Below are 21,198 nucleotides of genomic sequence, written 5' to 3'. Positions count from 1 at the left end.
TATGCTAAATTGCCCCTCAGTTCTGGGGTTAGAAGAGTAAATACGGGAATAGGGCTGGGTGGGATTGTGATCGGTGCAGACTCAATGGGCCAGATGGCCGTCTTCTGCACTGTAGTGATTCTATCAGATATGTAGGAAGAACCTTTATACTGAATGGGTGCTCAGCATGTGGAACAGAAAAATGACAGGGCTGGTAGAACAAGACACATTAATGAGATGCAAGAAATAAGAAAACCGTTTTCATTATGAAATGACCCAAAAAATAATGAACCAAAAATTACCGTGGAGAGGGGCACCAGATGGACTGGTTGGAACTGTCACTTTGAACTCTGTTTTGGAAAATCTAAGTCCATAAGAATTTCGTTTACCCTACTTCAAACTAAATATGCCCCAGTGACCCAACAGCCTAACAAGTAAATGCAGATTGATTCGACCATCAAAGTAAGAAACTGTGGGGAAAAAATCCTGCATTCAAATAAAAACAGGTGTTCAATGAAATGAATGATTGAACTATACGGAATATATTTAGTTCCACTTTCTGCATCAGTGCTAATTTAAACACAAAGCACAATTCCAATGTGCCCTGCTACAATTATTCTTACATACTGGAATGCAATTTTATTCCATTGCTCTAATGTATTCCTCGGCTCATTTAAATATGTTTCCTTCACACTAATATGCATCTGAGCCTTTGATATTCAGTCGATGCTGAGTTTAGCTGATTGTGCATGGGATGATGACAATGGCACCACTTAGTCAGGGTTCCTGGTCCTGGTCAGTCCCTGCACTGTCTGGTGACTTCTGTGTGAACGTGTCTAGATTTTGCAAAAGGACTGGTTTGATTTTGCTGCTCTCGTCATCTTCAAGTTAAGTAGCCTGACAACGTACACTATCTACACTCACCCCAAAGAATGGCCACTTGAATTTGCAGTACCAGCAGGGACCTGTTGTCTATGTAATAAACACTTGTGGAAGAGGAAGCAAAATAGGAGAGGGATTTTTGTTTATAACTTTGTAAATGATGATTTAATATCACACAGGCATTTCTCTGCAATCCTGGTGTAGATAATGGAGTTGATGCCATCTTCAACGGCATATGATCTCGATCAATGCTAAAGTCATTTAAGAACCAAGCACATTATGTAAACCAAGTTTAAAAGGTACACTTGGGAAAGCAAATAGGGATTAGCTCTATATAAGTGTAACAACAGATGTTAACATTATTAACACCTGTGACAAAAAAATTCCATACCCATTACAATTGTCCCACAGGCAAAATCACAGTTGGTAGATGACTATGACCATGGGATAAGTATAACGCATGGGAGAATGCATTAAGAAACTGGACCTGAAACTGATTGGTTTCCACAATCAGTGTCCTGATCTGAAGCCTGAATTTCACTTCTTCAGATGTGCCCAAATTTTAAGCAAAGCCTTGCTCTGGACAAGAGATATTGTTACTGGAAGCCATGCAGAGTGATGGGAAGACATAGTGGTCCTGGTGAAAGCAAAACCTTTCAATTACCACAGATTTGGGTCTGTATCTTCTAAACCCATGACAGTAATCTAGGATTGCCATTTCAATCAGTGCTGCTAAATTTGGTGTTCTGGTCTTGTTTCTAATCTTACCAATAGTTTCATGGATAATTTCTGATTAATAGAATAAGATGGTGCACATAAAAATATACAAATATGGTGCATAAACCGTTCTTCAAGGAGAAGCTGTATCCAAATACGGAGAAGTGTGAGGTAATTCACTTTGGTAGGAATAACAGATGTGTCGAGTATAGGGCTAACGGGAGGACTTTGAATAGTGTGGAGGAGCAGAAGGATCTAGGTGTATGTGTACATAGATCCCTGAAAGTTGGGAATCAAGTAGATAAGGTTGTTAAGAAGGCATACGGTGTCTTGGCTTTTATTGGTAGGGGGATTGAATTTAGGAGTCGCAGCGTTATGTTGCAACTGTATACAACTCTGGTGCGGCCGCACTTGGAGTACTGTGTGCAGTTCTGGTCCCCACATTACAGGAAGGATGTGGAGGCTTTGGAGAGGGTGCAGAGGAGGTTTACCAGGATGTTGCCTGGTATGGAGGGGAGGTCCTATGAGGAGAGGCTGAGGGATTTGGGGTTGTTTTCGCTGGAAAGAAGGCGGCTAAGAGGGGATCTTATTGAAACATATAAGATGATTAGAGGTTTAGATAGGGTGGATAGTGATAGCCTTTTTGCTCTGATGGAGAAATCTAGCACGAGGGGGCATGGCTTTAAATTAAGGGGGGGTAGTTATAGGACGGATGTCAGGGGTAGGTTCTTTACCCAGAGGGTGGTGAGGGATTGGAATGCCCTGCCTGCTGCAGTTGTAAATGCGCCTAGTTTGGGGGCGTTTAAGAGATCCGTGGATAGGTTTATGGACGAAAAGGGATTGGTTTAGGTTAGTGGGTCATTGTTTTGTAACTGGTCGGCGCAACATCGTGGGCCGAAGGGCCTGTTCTGCGCTGTAATGTTCTATGTTCTATGTTCATATAATAAAGACAGTAAGCAGGAGCTTCTGTTAGGTTGCACTGTTTTTTTTATTTATAACTTGTCTGAGTTTGGCCAAATCAGCAGTTGTGATCAGGTGGGGAGGGTAGAATGGCTCCGCTCTTTTCCTGCTCCTCATTTGACCGAAGGGGTTCTTTAATGGATGGCTGGGATATTCCAGCTCTGACACCGCCAAGCATCGTCATGGGTTGGATAGGAAAATTTGGAGAACTGTCAACTTTTCATCACTCCCCAAAATTTTCTCATCCCAGTGGTGGCAATGCCTGCCAGTGTTGCAGCCGGAAAATCCTACCCGGATTGCCCGTCAATCAGTGAATGTTTAACTGTTTATGTGTCGTAAACATAAAAGATATAAACAGAGAGATTTCCTGCTAAATTTTGAAAAAAAAGAACTTTTATTGTACTTAAACCTGAACTAAATAAAAATAATTTTTAAAAACTGATTTACACGCAAGTATTCAAGAGTTCATATATATCCATGCACGCGTTAGTTACAAAATGGGAGGAGAGATTAAGCAGCTTTATAAAAGGTGGATTGGACAGAATAATGCCTTGGATAGTTTCAGCCTTGGCCTGGTGTTGGGACAATTTAAAGGCATTAATGAATAGCTTCTATCTGGTCTTCTGAAGTTCGCAGCCGCTGGTTTGATACATGGTTGGTCAAATAACAGGCAGGATTCAAACTTGCAGGTTGATTGCATGGAGAGAGAGAGAGGGAGAGAGAGGGAGAGAGAGAGAGAGAGAGAGAGAGAGAAAGAGAATACCCACTCAGTGTTGTGTTTCTTGTGTTCAATGACCTGGTGAAACACCGTTTATCAAGGCACAAAAGAGGATGCAAGGGCACTAATACATATATTTAAAAACTTTTACTTTTTAATTTTCTAAGAAACTGATTTTTAAATAAACAAATAGTAAATTATTCTCTAATTCTATTTAAAGCCAAGTGATTAAAATCATTAACACTGATGAAATTGCTTCTATTTTGTGATAAACGTTTTAAGTCATGTTATTAAAACTGCACCAGATTCTAAGTCTTAAATATATCAAAGGATGTTATTTTTATGCAATTAAAAAAAAATTATGTTCTATGACATTGCCTGATTATACTTGCTGATGGAGGAGAAAAATGTTTCGCAATCGACAAATGAGTTTCAGCAAAACCCAAAGCAAAGAAAATTTCTGAAAACTAGTACAATTTGTGTGTGGATTGCTAAATGTGGACAACGAGGGAACTGTTGGTTTATTACAACCGATAGAAGGGGACCATCCAGGGTAGAACTGTTTCCATGGAGGTGAAAGAGTTTGGAGTAAAAGAATGTGTTCAATAGCACAGAAGCAGGGATTGCTTCATAAAGGATTAATCTATCTCTGATCAGTTTTAAACCCAGCTTGGCACTAGAACTATCTAGCACTACTGTACACTAAGCGTTGTAAGAAGTAATTGTGTATTCCTAGATGTTTCATTTCATGACTTAGCTCCCCATGTCCAGCCACTAATCAGCCAATACATCCATCCTTGAGGTACATTGTCTTCCTATTTCAGTTGGAAAGGAAAAAGACAGGGCTCAATCTTACGGGAAAAAATCTAAGTGCTGAGGGAGTGAGAAAACAGTAGAGTTTCAGACCTTTTTTGGAGCGAGTTTGAAAATGCAATCTTGAGTCACTCCGTCACTTTTCTGAACAGATGTATGATTCTCACTGGTGGGAGTGGGCGTATGGTGAAGCCGGCTGCAGACTGCTTGGGTCGCTTTTGCGTAGGCGCCTCAATCTCTCAGTGAACTGGGAGACCTTGTGCTCCCTAAGCTGGGCTCTATCCCATCTGCTGATCGCTCCCTGTGTCAGTCTCCATCCCCTCACTGATCACTCTCTCTGCAACTTTCCATCCCCCCCATCTGCAGACCTCCCTCTTGCCTCCGCCCCTTTGCAGATACCTTCCATGATTCAGTAATAACGTGCAAAGGGTGCGAAGCCGATCTCGCTGGCAAAATAGGACTGGTATGTTTGTGTGCAGAGAAAAACACGTCGATTTTTAGTCTCTCACCGGCATGGCAAGCTCGTAAAACCGCGCCCTCAGTATCCAATGAGATGATGCTAGATTGTCTGCTCAAAAGCAACACCCCCCATCCTTCCCCCACCACCACCACTACCACCACGATTTTCAATAATCTGAAGCTGGTAAAGGGAAATTTTCAAAGTAAATGATAAAAGAAACATTTTTAATGTCCTGATGATGTCCTAGAGATTGATCTTCAATTTCTGGGAACTCAGGGCAAAAACTGGTGGGTTGTCAATTCTAATATACAAGTGTAACATCACTGTAAAACGGACTTGTTTCATACAGAGAGCACAGTTAAACAGTGAATGGACCCAGAACGGAGTAATGACAGGCATCACCTTGATGCTGAAGCAAAGCTCTCCAAAACACAGAGTTTCGCTCATGATTCCGATTTGAACTTAATTCTGTATTTATGCCACATTTGGATTTTGCACTGGTGTGAAATAAATGGCTGTGGAAGATACTGATTTTTACTGTAAATTGCAAACTTGAGCAACTATAAGATTCAGAGGTTGTAAATGTAACAGAGATAGTTCTTACTGTTCATGGAGCAGTTTACATCAGATTTACAATCAATAAATCTAGGGGCAGGTTCATATATAACTGGGCCAGATCCAGAAACATTTCACATCGAGTCACCCTCTCTCCCCTCATAGTCAGTACAAAGAAGCCCCTGACATGCATCATTCATCCCATTTATGAGAGAAAATCAGGTGGGCATTATGGACAACATCTGGGTGAATGCTACTTGCCACTCAAATGCCTTTTCTTCAACTTTAGGTAAGTTTATCCTTCGCATTTGCAAAGCTGGGCTTGCATTTTTCTTTTTGCAGAGATACAGGGAATGGGAATCTTAATCTTCACTATTTGAATTACGGTCGAGTGGAGGACTACGCACTTATCTTTGTCACTGATCCAAAGTTAATTTGCAAAGACACCTGCATGCATGTCCTTCAATAACAGCATAAGGAAAAAGAAATAACCATTTGCAAATACATGCATTTGGCCCTTAAAATAAGACAAAAAATGTGGTTTTAATAGCTCAATTTTAAGCAGGGATATCAAGTGCACAACATTAGATCAGAAACTAGCCAAATGAATGGTTTGATTTCATTTCATAGTTGAATTATTTTTAATTTAATATGTGGGATATATTCCTATGAGCTGTTAATAAATGGAGAACATTTTCCTTAACAAATAGGCAATTGATGTCACTCTGCACTATAAATACACTGCATGGGCTACTTTAGCACATTCCTTCTTAATTTAGAAAATATCTAAATCATGTTATCTTCCAATAACTTTACTGGTGTTTGGGTCAATTTCTTAAAATATAGCTATCCAATTGCTGTGAATACCTAAGATGTTTCTTCTTCCTTTTTAAATCCTAAATATGTGCATTTCTAACCAAAATCCTTATATAAAGAATTGGGAAACTTATATTTGTATAGCATGGCAAGAAATTTTTCAGAATCAGCTGAAAAAAACATACATACACTCAATAATTTAAAGTCTATTGACTGTTACTGTATGGGCAAAAATGTAGCCATTTTGCAGACAGCAAATTCACAAACAGCAGTTAGATGAATAACCAGTTAAAATGTTTTAAATAATAAATAAACACATGATTGATGCCAAAATCCGTGTGAAGCATTATTCTGAGGGAACTATGAACTAATTCACTTACATTTAGTATTATCATCACAATCCTTGTCAGTATCACATTAAGAGTTCTCCAAATCTATACTCACATCAAGCCATATTGATGAAAAAAAAGACAAAAAAGTCTTTGGCTATATTTTGAAGGGGGGCAATTGCTGCTCTTCTGATTTGATTGCCCTTTGAAGTCTTCAATTGCTGAAGCTGTATAACGAGGCTTGCAGGAAAGACTACCAATACATTACAAATATAGTGATGAGAGTTCCTGGAACCCATTGACACAGACAATTACTGGTTCCATAATAAATTTTGAAAAATGCATTAAAAATCAAATTACTCTGTATACAAGATGAGAAAGATTTTATACACCGTATCTGACAGGGTCAATGGGTGCTTTCATTTCATTTTCTCCCCTAATAGCTTGGATCAAATGTAAGAACAATAGAAAATAGGGGCAGGTGGAGACCACTAGGTCCATTGAGCCTGCTCCACCATTCAATACGACCATGGCTGATCTTGGGTTTCCATTCCATTTTGTATCCACAACCCTCTGGGTAAAGAATTTCAAAGATTCACCACCCTTTGAGTGCAGAAATTTCTTCTCATCTCAGTCATCAGTGATTGATTCTTTATCCCGAGACTGGGCAGGATATGTGAAAGGCAAAAAGGTTAAAACTGCAGGGCACAAAAGTGATTTTATTGTATAACTGTCACTTCACATCTTTAGTGATTTTTGCTTCATGACTTTCTACTAATTTGCCCTGCTGCAGTTACTCTGCCCTACCCCTAGGCTCACCACACTATACTCCATTGTGGGTCAAGGAATTTTCAGTTGTTGCTCGTAGGTAAATAAAACATCGGCATTAAATATTAATTTAACAGGACGCAAAGAAAACGTTGCCCACAAATAGTTGCACTAAGGAAACTGTTGAGCTTTCATTGGAGAAAAATAACAGCATTCTGGACAAAAATAAATACAAAATATCCTGCAAAGTGAAACACAGAATTAACTCACTTTTAACAATAAGCAATGACAATAGTTATTTCATTGCTGTAGAAAGATTCATTTTTTATTACATCACAGAAATTACTTAAATACCACAATTTTATCGTCCTGCCTGCCATGAGAATTGGAGCTGGCGAGGGGTGGATCATGGAAAGGTCCATTGACCACAGGCGAGATTTTACAGTTTCGGGATGAGCGAGACCATAAAGTCCCGTCCAAGGTGTTCCATATACAAAGGATTCCTTTGCAATGTAGTTGCTATTTCTATCAATAAATGCTGCAGCCATTTAATGTACATCAAAATCACCAAACAACAATGAAATGAATCACCACTGATTTGCTTCTAATGCTAATAAAGGAGGGAAGGCATTTCCCTCACACTGGGAGGCCTCCTTCCACTTCTTCAAGTAATGCTTTGGGATCATGAGTTGGTTTTAAAATCCTTGCCTTCATCTTCAAATTCCTCCATGGTCAAAGTTTCTTAAAACCCATTTTTAACCTAAATTTTCAGTTAATTGTAAACATTCCCATCAGTAGACTCATTGAATCCCTACAGTGCAGAAGAGGCCAGTTAGCCCATTAAGCCTGCACCGACAACAATGCCACACAGGTCTTATCTCCGTAATCCAAGTATTTACTCTGCTAATCCCCCTGACACTGAGAGACAATTTAGCATAGCCATTCCATCTTGCCTGCACATCTTGTGTATTTTCTTCCCACATACTTCCAACATGTCTGCGTGTTAAGGATACTGTGCAAAGATGGGTTGTTAGTCGAGCCACTAAAACAGGGAGCCAAAGGATGACACATCTGGTGATAAAGCATTGTAGCAGTCCAGCACTGGAGTGTCAGTCGAGATTATGTGTTCAAGTCACAGATTGGGGATTGAGCCCACACCTTCTAACAGCCACAGATTAATTCAAACTGACACAATCACCCGAGAGCAAGCAGTTTGTTCTGATGTGTAGAAAATAATATTCCAGGAGATGAGCCTGGAATTTACCTCCAGTTCTGTCTGTTCCCTCAGAATGGATGCAAGGAATCAAAAGCTTCAGACATGTCAACTTGACACATGGTTTTATTTTTGGCACACACACCATCACCTCTCCATTACCCCACTGCACAACAATCTGGAAAATGATAGATTTCTGTTGAAAAGCAAGATAATTATCATTCACATTATAAAATTAGTGCCAACCAAGGACACAAATCTCAGTGGAACACTGCTTAATTGATTTTCTTGACCAATATCTGGCTTCAATATCAGAGAGTTCAGGAAAGCTCGCGGGAAATACAAACCATAGCCTTCCTGATCACCATCCTGCATTCCCCACAGATAATGTGTCCAGTTGGACATCTTCTCTGTGATACATGGACTCATTAGAAATTGGTTTAAAATATTATGAGAAAGGTGATACCGCAGCATGCACACAATGAAAACCAGCCGCTATAAAATTGATGCCGGTCGTGAACTTTTAGATGTTTGGCTTCTTCCAGGTTGAAGGTGGAGAAATCTTCTTATTGCCATCCACTGTTCCATAAGAGAGCTCTCTCTGATGCCCTCTATTTCAATGGGCAGCTCAAAGTATTATAACCAGTCTTGCCAGAGATAAGCAGAAAGAGTGAGCAAACAGCTTTGTCCAGATTGGAAATATCCCCATGAGACAAAGTGCCATTGACTGCGTGCACATGAGCTGGTGCACAGCCATTATTCATCTTATTCAGATTAAAGCGGCAGTCATGATGCTTTCACTCTGTGGCGGTCTATTGTGTCAGCTGCATTTGAACCACCAGAGCAAACCAAAGGGTAGCTACTGGGTGACAAACACTGATGGCCTTGCCCCCTCCCCCAAACCATGACATCCCCACCCAAGATCAACAGAGATTTCCATTGTATTATCCTCACCCGCACCGATTTCATGGCCAGCCAATATGTACACTTGTGTATGAAAGATGTGCTGCCGCATGGAATGCGATAGAACAGTCCATCTGAAGGTTGAAAAAACAACTCTTCAGGGCCCCGTAATACTGAGAGTGTGCAAGATTCCTGGTGTTCTGGGGCATTGTTGTACAACTGTGCTTGCCATCGTGTAAAGGGAGCCCTTTCCACTGGTTCTACGATAAGCAGCTCATAAGGAGGAGCATGAGGAAGAGGAAAGGAGGCGGTAAGCTGAAAAATTCTTTTCAAACAGGTGAAAAACTCTCTGGGTGGGATTTTCCAGCGATACTCGCCTTAAGACTGGAAAATCCCACCCGAGGTCAATGGACCTTTGCATGGTCTTGTCCCACCCACTACGATACCTGTGGTGGGCGGGACAGGAAAATTACACTCTCTAAGTGCAATATCAGCACCTGCACATCATGACTACCATTGACTGGTGCTTCTATACAGTGCTACACCAGTGACTGCAACATGGCTGATGGCAGACTACTGATGTTGACTGGGGAGTCTGCAGACAGTTTTGAATGGTGACATTGAGCAGCTTTTGGCATGGCATGCCCAAACTGCGGACTACACTACCTCGCATGGACACACATGATATGGATTAATCAGTTGGCTGGTGACAGCAAGAGCACAGGCAGAATGCAGGCACGGCACTATCGATTAATAGGCTTGTACTCCACAGATTCACTGATGGGACACTTCAGCAGTCCTAGTAATTTGTTAGAGAACAGATTGCTGGACTGCTGTGACATCCTGTACACGGGTGCAATCTGGGAGCTGTGGGTGTGAGCTCAACACTTACAGTGTTAAGTGTGTGAAGGTGTAGTGAAGTATTTAAATGTCAGATCTAACTCATGACAGATAGCGATTGCTTGTAGGTGAATAATGGAGTCTGCTGCATTGAGCAGCATCTGAGACTTACAATGCAGCTGGGAGGATGTGGGATCTGAAGATATATTCCCTTACTACGTATATAAGTGTTGTATATTGAAGAATTGATGCTAGGAAGCATGGAGGATTAAAAATAACAGAGCTTTATTTGCAGGGCAGTATTCACTACATAGCTGCTTCTTTTGTCTGGCAGTTTCCTCACACTAGCGACCTATGATGCCACTTCCGGTGAATACCTGAATATATTAATACACAGTACTTAGTGCAACCACAAGAATCAATATTAATACATAACAGTGAGGCCACTGAACTTCATGTAGTAATTCATCCAGATCCTTGGGATTTGATATCTGGGATTGATTTCCATGGCCATTTACTCCTATTGCTTTCTGAGTTTGTGTTTGGAGGGTCTCTTGGTCACCTGTGATTGAGGACACCTCTTCTCCTTTCCATCTCTTCCACCAAAGCCTCCAGCATGGTGTCTGAAGCTCACTGTTTCCCAGGTTGTGCCATTCTTTAATGTTTCCCAGGTCAGAGTCACCTCCTAAACGGTTACAAACATCTGCCCCAGCCTCAATCCCAGGTGGTTCTAGCCACTCACAAAATTGACACCCTGCTGTTGTGTCCAAATAATGCGGTTAGTGATGGCTGATGCAGAAACTACTGAAATAGGCAAACTGCACAAAGTTGTCTGCCTGCATCGTAATCATTAGGTACACATTGTGATCCCTGTGCACATTCCCAGGTGCTATCAAATTTAGCTATCTTGGACTTTTTAAAGAGAACATGGATAAATGTTTGAAGTAGAGAATGACCCAGGCCTTTGGAGAGTGAGCAAGGTAGTTAGTTTTGGATTGCTCTTCCAAAAAGGAAGTTCAAATACAAGGGGCTGAATCCTCTCTTTCTCTATGTGATAACTGATGCAAAAATCTCTGAAACAGTGCAAAGATATTAAAAGCACCCAAAGTAGTGAATTATTCCTAATTTTGTATTGCAATAAGAAGCTAGTTAAAGGTAAACAACTGATTACACAAATGTATGATATTACAGCTATTATTACCGTTTAGAAGTTTTTTGCCACTTAAAAACTAAAATGAAAGTCAGCAGTAATGTTTTCCCACTGCCTTCATTGACAAGAAGGATCTTGTGAAAGAATATCATTACACAAAGGATTGGTGTGATCTGAAAAGGATTCTTTGGCAACTGACTGCGTTATAAATGCTAGCTTTACACTAAGGCAAGTGAATATATCGGGAGCTGAGGTTTACACATTATAGTACCGTGAAACACATCAGCCATAAATATTTTAAGTAATGAAAAATGTAAAACCAGCTGTAAAAATGTAGCACTCATCTCCCCAGATGTTCATTGTCTTTTAATGTATCCCAAGAACCTCTGTTTGAAAAGAGAATGACGGAGATGTGTATAGTCTGGTGCTGTTAGGGCCAGTCTCTGGTTCAATGTATTGCAGAATGTCCAGGAGAAAGCTTTGAACACTATTCAAGGATGCAGAGTTGACAACTCACAAATAAATCTTTTGGTTACTGGCAGAATTCCCATATAATTCTGGCATTTTCTCTTTTCATTGCATATTTTCAGCATTTGTGTGCCATGTTTATTTATTACATCTTCTTAAGGATTTCAAGTATATCTCTCCCATGGCTTTGCTCTGTTATCATCTTTGCCCTGCATCACAGAGATAAATCTTTAAATATCATTCCGCAGTATTAATTTCAGTCATGTTTTGAAATTTCAGACTAGGCTCCCACACAGTGGGGAAGCCTTGTCCTAAATTAGGTTACAAATGCTACCGTTGCACTAACTGTCATTCTAAAGGGACTATATTAACAGGACGGTCAGGCTGAGAGGTGTTTATGTTTCAGATGAAGTGTCTGAACTAATGTCCTTTAAACAATGAAAGATAATTTGATTCTCAAGCAGCTGTCCACATTCATGGCTACTGCACCATCCTTTTAACTAATGACTCAGCAGGGTCATTACCACATTAGTCCAATGGATTTCCCTCAGGAGAGTGGTATGCAGAGGGCACGGTCGCTAAAAGCTGAAACTGGAGATAGGCGTGAAGTGCTGAGAGAAGTGCACAACAAGGGAGATAGGTCCAGCCTGGGTTGTAATACAAATTGCAGAGAGGTTGATATCAGTTAAGTACCGCTGAATTAGGGATCGCTGAGAACAATAGACAGATATTACAGCTAACTTTCATTTTAAGCTTTAACTAGCAAAGAACTTCTAAACAGTAATAATAGCTGCAATATTATATATTTATGTAATTAGTTGTTTACGCTTAACTAGCTTCTCATTGCAACACAAAATTATCAACAGATAACAACTTAAGAACATAAGAACATAAGAACATAAGAAATAGGAGCAGGAGTAGGCCATCTGGCCCTTCGAGCCTGCCCCGCCATTCAATAAGATCATGGCTGATCTGTCGTGGCTCAGTTCCACTTTCCCGCCCTCTCCCCATAACCCTTAATCCCCTCTCTTATCAAAAACCCATCAACCCGCTTCTTAAAAATATTTAGCGAGGCAGCCTCCACCACTTCAACGGGCAGAGAATTCCAGAGATTCACCACCCTTTGAGTGAAGAAGTTCCTCCTCAACTCCGTTCTGAACCGCCCCCCCTTTATCTTGAGGCTGTGCCCCCTAGTCCTACTGTCTTTTTTGAGCGGGAAGAGTCTTTCCACCTCTATCCTATCCATCCCATTCATCATCTTATACGTCTCAATGAGATCTCCCCTCATTCTTCTAAACTCTAACGAGTACAAGCCTAGTTTATTCAGCCTCTCCTCATAGCTCAACCCCCTCAACTCCGGTATCAGCCTAGTAAACCTCCTCTGCACTCCCTCCAAGGCCAAAATATCCTTGCGCAGGTGCGGCGCCCAAAACTGCACACAGTACTCCAGCTGCGGCCTCACCAATGCCCTATACAGCTGCAGCAAGACCTCCCTACTTTTATATTCAATCCCCCTCGCTATGAAGGCCAGCATCCCATTCGCCTTCCTGACCACCTGCTGCACCTGCAGGCTGGGTTTTTGCGACTCATGCACAAGGACCCCGAGGTCCCTCTGCACCGTCGCCTGCTGCAGTTTTTCGCCCCGTAAGTAATAGTCCTTCCTACCATTCTTCCTACCAAAGTGGACCACCTCACACTTGCCAACATTAAATTCCATTTGCCATTTCCTGGCCCATTCGCCCAGCCTATCTAGATCCTTCTGCAGACTCTCCACACCCTCCGCACAATTTGCCTTTCCCCCAATCTTGGTGTCATCAGCAAATTTCGACACCCTACACTCGGTTCCCTCCTCCAGATCATCTATATAAATGGTAAATAGCTGACTTCTGTGTTTTTAAGATATTTGCATTGTATCAGATTTTTGCATCAGTTATAAATAATTTTATGTAATTACGCAAAGGTAAATTGAAACAAGTGAATCTGTTCAAAACTAACTCTGGGTGACTATCTGAATGTAGTCATGATGTGGATATGCCGGCGTTGGGCCAGTCCAACGCCGGCATATCCACATCACGACTACGATTCACTATCTGAATGATACAGTGTAGTGATTTGATTCAAACCTTACCTCATCTCATGTTAATTCAAGTTAAAATCAAAGATATTGAAGAAATATGCATACTAAATGTATGGATAATTGGTTCAGACCACAAAGGGATATAGGACAGAATCGGCCAACTCCCATAAACGTGAACCACTCAGGCTAATTGATGGAATATCTGTTGTTACTGAGCTGAGAGGGTCTATGGAAGACCCAAATTTGTAGCAATGTCTTCCCATCTCTTTAAGACATTGGTTTGCTGCCTACTCAATCCATTAACTCATTTGTGTGACAGCAGTGAGCATTTCCGACTCTTGGCCTCTAACTTCCTATTCTTTCCTCCTCCACTACTGCCTTGCTTTTAGCCCTGACAAAGTAACCTGCTCCTGAAAAATCAACTTTCTTCACAATAGCTAATGGACATTGTATGTATTTACAGTATTCTCTGTTTTCTGTTATATTTTCCAAAATTCACTTTTCCATAATACTTAATGGTGTGACTATAGTGTATCTCCTCCAATATTTTCTGACTGGATATTAGAACATTTTCTTTCACTCCATTAACATTTAACCTGTCCACTATGTGTGGTACGGCAATATTTCTCCTTGTTTTAAACAATCAAACAAAACTTGAAAATACTGACAAAGTAAGCCAGTACTGATTACTGTAGTTGGTCCAGCAGACAATGTTTTTAAACAAAAATATTGTCTGCTGGACCAACTACACTATAAGGCACAGTAATGGCATAAACTCCAAACTGAATGCAATAGGTTTGACACAGATTTTTCTAATAATGTATAACTGCTATCCTTAGTGAGTGTTATTAACACAATGAATGCCTACTCAATCCATTACCTCATTTGTGTGACAGCAGTGAGCATTTCCGAGTCTTGGCCTCTAACTTTATATTCTCTCCTCCTCCACGACTGCCTTGCTTTCAGCCCTGACAAAGTAACATTTTCCTGAATTGCTTACAGAATTCTTGGTTGTATCTGTGACTGAAAAAGTTTTCAATCACCAAATTATCAACACTTCAATCAGAATTTTACCTGCACGCCCACGCGAGGTTCATACAGTCCTGCCCGTGGCTAACGGAGAATGCTGTTCTCCTAGCCTCGCCTGCCCCCCAGAATCAGGGTGGGCGTGCCAGCAAACTTCCAGCCATTGTTTTGCAGTTATTTTCACTCAGGGATTTGGCTTTTTATGGGAAGATCAACATTTCATATTGTACTGTTTTGTGTCAGCAATTCAGAAAAACAGTGGATTCAGCTGGTAAATTATATCAGCTCTGTGTTAATCCATTCCTCTAGGAATTTAGGTTATTACATTTAGGGTTACAGCAATCATATATCTTATGATGGTCCAGCTGAACTGCAAATAAAGTCAGCAAACCCCTCGAAGATTAACCCTTTAAAAGCTACCACTGCAAGTTTACACCACAGCCAAGATTGATTACATAAATTAGAATTCTCCATTTTCTTCAATGGGTCGTAAAGAAGAACATCACCATCTGTTTCACACTAAAATATTCATGAGTAGCTTGAAGAATGTTCTATAAATCGTGCATTTACTTTCATAATTGCAGGGATTGGATGTGGGTTTTGGGTGAAGCACACAGTACAGTCCCAATGCTCAGCTTGTGCACTGAATCAGATGCCTCATTTGCTTCTGTTCTTTGGTGTTTTCTTTTACAAACTCGTCAAGAAGTGGAAATGATCATGAAATCTCTTTCAATATTGGGGTTACATCTAAAGTTAAAGAGCTACATCTTTTTCAGGGTTTGGCAAAATAATGTACTCCTGATGGCAACTCATGAGGATTTAATTTTGAAAATATTAATCTTTACAGAGCAGAGACACAAAAGGCTTGTGAGCAGTTAGAACTCATGGAATAAAAGGGACAATAGCAATATGGATATTAAATTGGCTGAGTGGCAGGAGAGTAATGGTAAACTGATGTCTGTTGGACTGCAGAAATGTTTGCATTGGAGTACTGCAGGGGTCACTTTGGACCCTTGTTGTCCCTGAGATATATTAATGACCTAAGCCATGATGTACAGGGCACAATTTCAGCATTTGTGGTTGATGCAAAATGTGGAAACATGGTGAACTGTGAGGAGGATAGCACAGGACCTCATTAAGACATGGACAGGTTGGTGGAATGGACGCACAAGTGATAGATCAAATTTAATGCAAGCTGTGTGAAGTGATTCATTTTGGGAGAAAGAATGTGGAGTGGCAACATAAAAAAAAGGACACAATTCTAAACGGCATGCAGGAGCAGATAGACCTGGCTGTACATGTGTCTAAATCACTGGGGCAGATTGTAAGAGTGGTAATAAAGCATCCGACATCCAAGGTTTTATTAATGGGGACTAGAGTTCAAAAGCAAGGAAGATATGCTAAACTTGTATCAGACAACGGTTTGGCTTTAGATGGAATATTGCATCCATTTTTGTGTGCCACATTTTGGGAAGGCAGTGGAGAATGTGCAGAAAATATTAATGAGAATGCTTCCAGAGATGAGGAACTTTGGTTATGTAGATAGATTGGGGAAGTTGGGACTGTTTTCCTTCACAAAGAGAAGGTTGAGAGAAGATTTGATAGAGATATTCAAAACCATGAGGGGTCTGGACAGAGTAGATAGGGAAAGACATCCCAGGATCGAGAACAATGGGGCAAAGATTACCAAAAATAGCAATGGTGCCATGAGGAAAAGTTTTTTCACACAGTGTATAGTTAGGATCGGGAATGCACTCTGCTGGAGAATGTGGTGGAGGGTAGTTAAATTGAGGCATTCAAGAAAGATGAATAACTATCTAAAAATGAAGAATGCAAAGGGCAATAGGGAGAAGGCAGGAGGACTGGCACCATAGGTGACTTGCTCCTTCTGAGAGCCAGCAGATGTATGCGTGCTGTAAGCATTTTCATAGAATCCCTACAGTGCAGAAGGAGGCCATTTGGCCCATCAAGTTTGCACAGATTCAGCATCTTAGCCAGATCTACCCACCCAATCCCTGTAACCCTTCATCCACTTTACCTACAAAACTTGGGACACTAAGGGGCAATTTATCATGGCCAATCCACCTAATCCCACACATCCTTCGACTATGGGAGATAACCAGATCCCTGAAGAAAACCCACACATACATGGGGAGAATGTGCAAGCTCCACACAGATAGTTACCCAAGGTCAGAATTGAACCTGGGTTCCTGCTGTTGTGAAGCAGCAGTGCTAACCACCGTGCCATTTGTCAAATTTTTACTTTCATCTATTTGATGATACCAGAAATGTTTCTTATTTATTGATATCATCCTCTCGGAGATCTGCATGCTGATAAGTGCCCTAGTTCAGGAGTTTCCTTAGGAAGGTCGGAAGGAACTTACTGACAGTATTGCAGCACTAAATCAAGGAGCCGATGTTATACTCTGCTCCTAATAAATCCACTGTCGTCACTGGGATACTAGAGGCTGGATTATCTGAAGTAATCACTCTTTGAGGCTCAATTAAGGGCCATCATTGCTGCCCATTGCCCCTTGGTTCAAAAATAATCCATGGGGATGAAGACACAAACTGGAGCCCACAAGAACCAGAAATGATTTCCCAATGGAAGGTTGAGATGCAGAGGAAAAGTCAACTGCGTGCTTGTAGTGCGACGGGCCTCAGTAGCATGTGGTGGATTTGTATTTGCAATACACTTGCGTGCCATGAATACTCATTAGAGTAAAATTTAAAAAAAATAAAGTTCTACCTTCAAGGTAAAGTCAAAGGCACACAAACATCCTGGGGGAGGCGGGGTAGTTTCCCATCCCACCCACCGTGGGAATCGCAATGGGAAGGGAGTGGGCCATGCAAAGGTCCAATGACCTCAGGTGGGATTTTCTGGTTTTGGGCAAGCGTAGCCTGGAAATCCCGCACCACCCGCCGCCGCCCCCCCCCAACCGCCCATCACAGCTGGTTCATGTTTGTTTAAAGGCAATATGCACCAATCAGCTTTGTGCAATTGTGTTTGAGGTCAGCAAGTTTCCTTATTGAACTCTGTGACACAAGAGAGGGGAGCAGAAGAATGGCAACCTGCATGGAGGTCCAAGACTAGCGAGGGTGAGTTATTGGTGAGGTGGTATGTTGGTGTGGGGTCAGGAGTATGGAGGAATGGAATTAGGATCCAAGGGAGGAGAGAGGATGGGGTTGGGGCTATTGAGGATTGAAGTGAGAAGGATCTGACGTCCTGGGGGTGGTAGGAGCACAGGACATGCTGCCAGTCAAACAAACTAAGAAAATAAGAGGCCTAATAGGGCCTGTACTGTCCACATGTGACTCTATCTCAGGGCATTGTGGCTGGCAGAGTTCTTCCAGGGCTTTGAACTCACCCACACCATTTCAGTCATCCCTATTGAGAACGATCTCAGACAACATCCGTTACAATGCACAGGAAAAGTTTTATGTTTAAGCTTATTTATTAGCATCACAAATAGGCTTACATTAACACTGCAATGAAGTCATTGTGAAAATCCCCTAGACGCCACACTCTGGTGCCTGTTTGGGTACACTGAGGAAGAATTTAGCATGGCCAATGTACCTAACCAGCACATCTTTTGGACTGTGGGAGGAAACCAGAGCATCCACAGGAAACCCGTGCGGACACAGGGAGAATGTGCAAATTCCACACAGACAGTGACCCAAACCAGGAATCGAACCCGGGTCCCTGGCGCTGTAAGGCAGCAGTGCTAACCACTGTGCTGATGTGCTGCCCCACCTAAAAGCCAGCTAAGCCTGCAAATTCTGCAATGTTCTCAGAATGGTAAGTACAGCACTGGACACTAACATGAACATTCAATAAAAAGTGAACAAAAAACACAACATTGTTGGTTCCACAATAAAGGAAATGCCCCTAACTTCCTTGCAACCATCATTGTGTGCCAATCATGAGGTGTGCCAGCACATTTCGCTCTTTGACTAGGCTAATCTGAGCAAATAATGATGATGTACACCTGAATGAAGTGAGTCTAATATAATGTGAAATGCCTACAAGTGAATTTTAATTTGGAAAACACCTGTGCCACATTTGTGGTCTCAAATCTTATATTAATGGAAATGGATTTGAGTTGGAAATTTGTGGCTGTAAGGCAGAATCTCTCCCTAATTGACCAGGCGGCTATTTTATACCTTATCCATAGCTCTAGCATCGTTAGCTGTTGGCAGGTTTCACCAATGAAAAAGCATTGCTTGCTTCAGAATCACAAGTAAAAGATTGCTATGCAGATTGTATCATTCTTTGTAAGAGACCAGTACTATACTTCTTCCCGCATTGTGCCAAACTCCCTCACTCACCAAATTCCTGGATTTATTATTCGGCCTAGTGGTAAATTGGCCTCTGTGTTCCCTTTAAAGACTCAACACACCTTCAGCACAGTATGCAGCCTACTTTGAAGGCCGTAGTTCCCACTTCAATTTACCCACTACAACACTTCTACTGGGATGCAGTCCTACTGATTTTCACCTCTGATAAATTTTAGTAGCACATACAATCCTGTAATATCATTTTTCTGTCAATAAGATTGCAAAATACTGTATCATAGCATGAGTGTTCCTTTAAAAGAAACAACGTCTTAATGTTTTATTTCTTGAAATAAACAATGTGTCATATCAGATGGGATTAGCTACAAGAAGATACAACATTTCAACAAAATAATTGATCCTTGGGGAAATATGGAGTTGGAAAGACTTGCAGAAGGGCTAATGAAATGCATTGGTACCATTCAGATGAAAGGATCCCTACCAGTAACCTTTTAACTAAGTATTGAGGAGATTTCTAACTTCTTCACAAGCACAGAAATCACATCAGAGTGCCTTGTTAGATTATTTGCATGTGACATCATTGTGACTTTCTTTTTCCTTGTTGTTTTCCTGAGCAAAAACAATTCTTATTGACACAAAAAAGGATAATGAACAAAACAAGCCAATCGTCACACATAATTAGACAGTTATGATCGGCAAGCTATTCCAAAAGCAATATTCACCATATTGTAGTCTCAGTCATCTCTCTTCTCCATAACTAGTTATTAAAGTAATAAATACCCTGCAGGTGACTCATGATGGGAATCATGCCACAGGCACCTGCAGCCCTCTCCTCTGATACCTTTCTAAAATGTTATTCATTTTGTGTGAGCTTAGCTAATTACTACTAACAAAGAGTGCATCTCTTTGTTAGGGGGGGCGGTTTAGAACGGAGTCGAGGAGGAACTTCTTCACTCAAAGGGTGGTGAATATCTGGAATTCTCTGCCCGTTGAAGTGGTGGAGGCTGCCTCACTAAATATTTTTAAGAAGCGGGTTGATGGGTTTTTGATAAGAGAGGGGATTAAGGGTTATGGGGAGAGGGCGGGAAAGTGGAACTGAGCCACGACAGATCAGCCATGATCTTATTGAATGGCGGGGCAGGCTCGAAGGGCCAGATGGCCTACTCCTGCTCCTATTTCTTATGTTCTTATGTTCTTATGTTCTTATCATCAAGAGACATCATTCTGCCAGCAGAAGTGCACTTTCCAGAAAGGGTCACTGGATTAATGATCAGGTGCATGAATCCAGGTTGGTATTTTTCCTTCTCAGTTTATTGGTGTTATGTGGTTCAATAATGACCTCACTATTGGCTCAATTGACATTAAACTTAATTGAGATGTGGAATCAAAATTGTTGACTTGTGTGTTCTGGTTCAAAGCAGCACCATTGGTGTGACCTCACTCACCAGAAACAAAAAAAAAGTACTCTTCTCTTTACCTTTACATTTTTCTACAGCACCATTCTTCAACTCAGAATGCAGAGAGGAATCCTGCTTCTACACCTCCATCATGTAAACTGCTGTGTGTGAAATGTTACTCAGACTCGGGTACGTACACGTGCTGCCCTTTACCTTCCACTCTTGTTATGTGGAGTATATTTACTCCGCACCCCACCAAACCAGCTGATTGAGATTGGAAAAAAAGATCATGCAGTGAAACGTGAAAGCCATGTTCCAACAATCCATTTCACACTGCCGTAGCATAACAATGCGCTACACCATCAGGTTTGCAGCATTAGACATTCCTTTGTATGCTTCCAAAGACACAGATTTTCAGAGACTTAAAGTACTAATGAAAATGTAGTGACATTTAGGCTGGGGACTGAAGCTATATGGTTGCAGCAAGACTTAGCTGTCTTCTAAGTGAAATCCTGGCAGACTGTTATTCGAAATGTACTGTCAGAGAACACAGATAATAAAATGGTACTGCTTTCTTATGCAGGTAGCAATATCATGTTGGTGTAAAGGTTTTGGACCTAAGAGTATTTGCTGTAAGTTGATAAATTGAATTTTGACAACAGTGTCAGTTGAATCTTTTCACAAACATAAATTTAGGTATAGGTTTGAACAACAACTTCACAATGGATAAAGTTACATTTAAGCGAATGATGCTATGATGTATTTAGGTAAAATGAGTGCAACTTGTAAGCCCTGATTTCAATTCCAGGAACGAGTGAGATGCGAGTGTGG

At 41.1% G+C, this 21,198-nt stretch overlaps 1 pseudogene; it reads right to left on the bottom strand.

The window, feature by feature from the left end:
- The window catches only part of LOC145349286 (uncharacterized), a 95,627-nt pseudogene that overhangs the window by 1,620 nt on the left and 72,809 nt on the right, over nucleotides 1–21,198 (bottom strand).

This window comes from Carcharhinus amblyrhynchos, chromosome 10, assembly GCF_965287045.1.
Source record: "Carcharhinus amblyrhynchos chromosome 10, sCarAmb.v2.hapA, whole genome shotgun sequence".
NCBI classification, from domain to species: Eukaryota; Metazoa; Chordata; class Chondrichthyes; order Carcharhiniformes; family Carcharhinidae; genus Carcharhinus; species Carcharhinus amblyrhynchos.
Note: the sequence above shows the minus strand (reverse complement) of the source record. Positions and strands in the feature narration are given on the sequence as shown.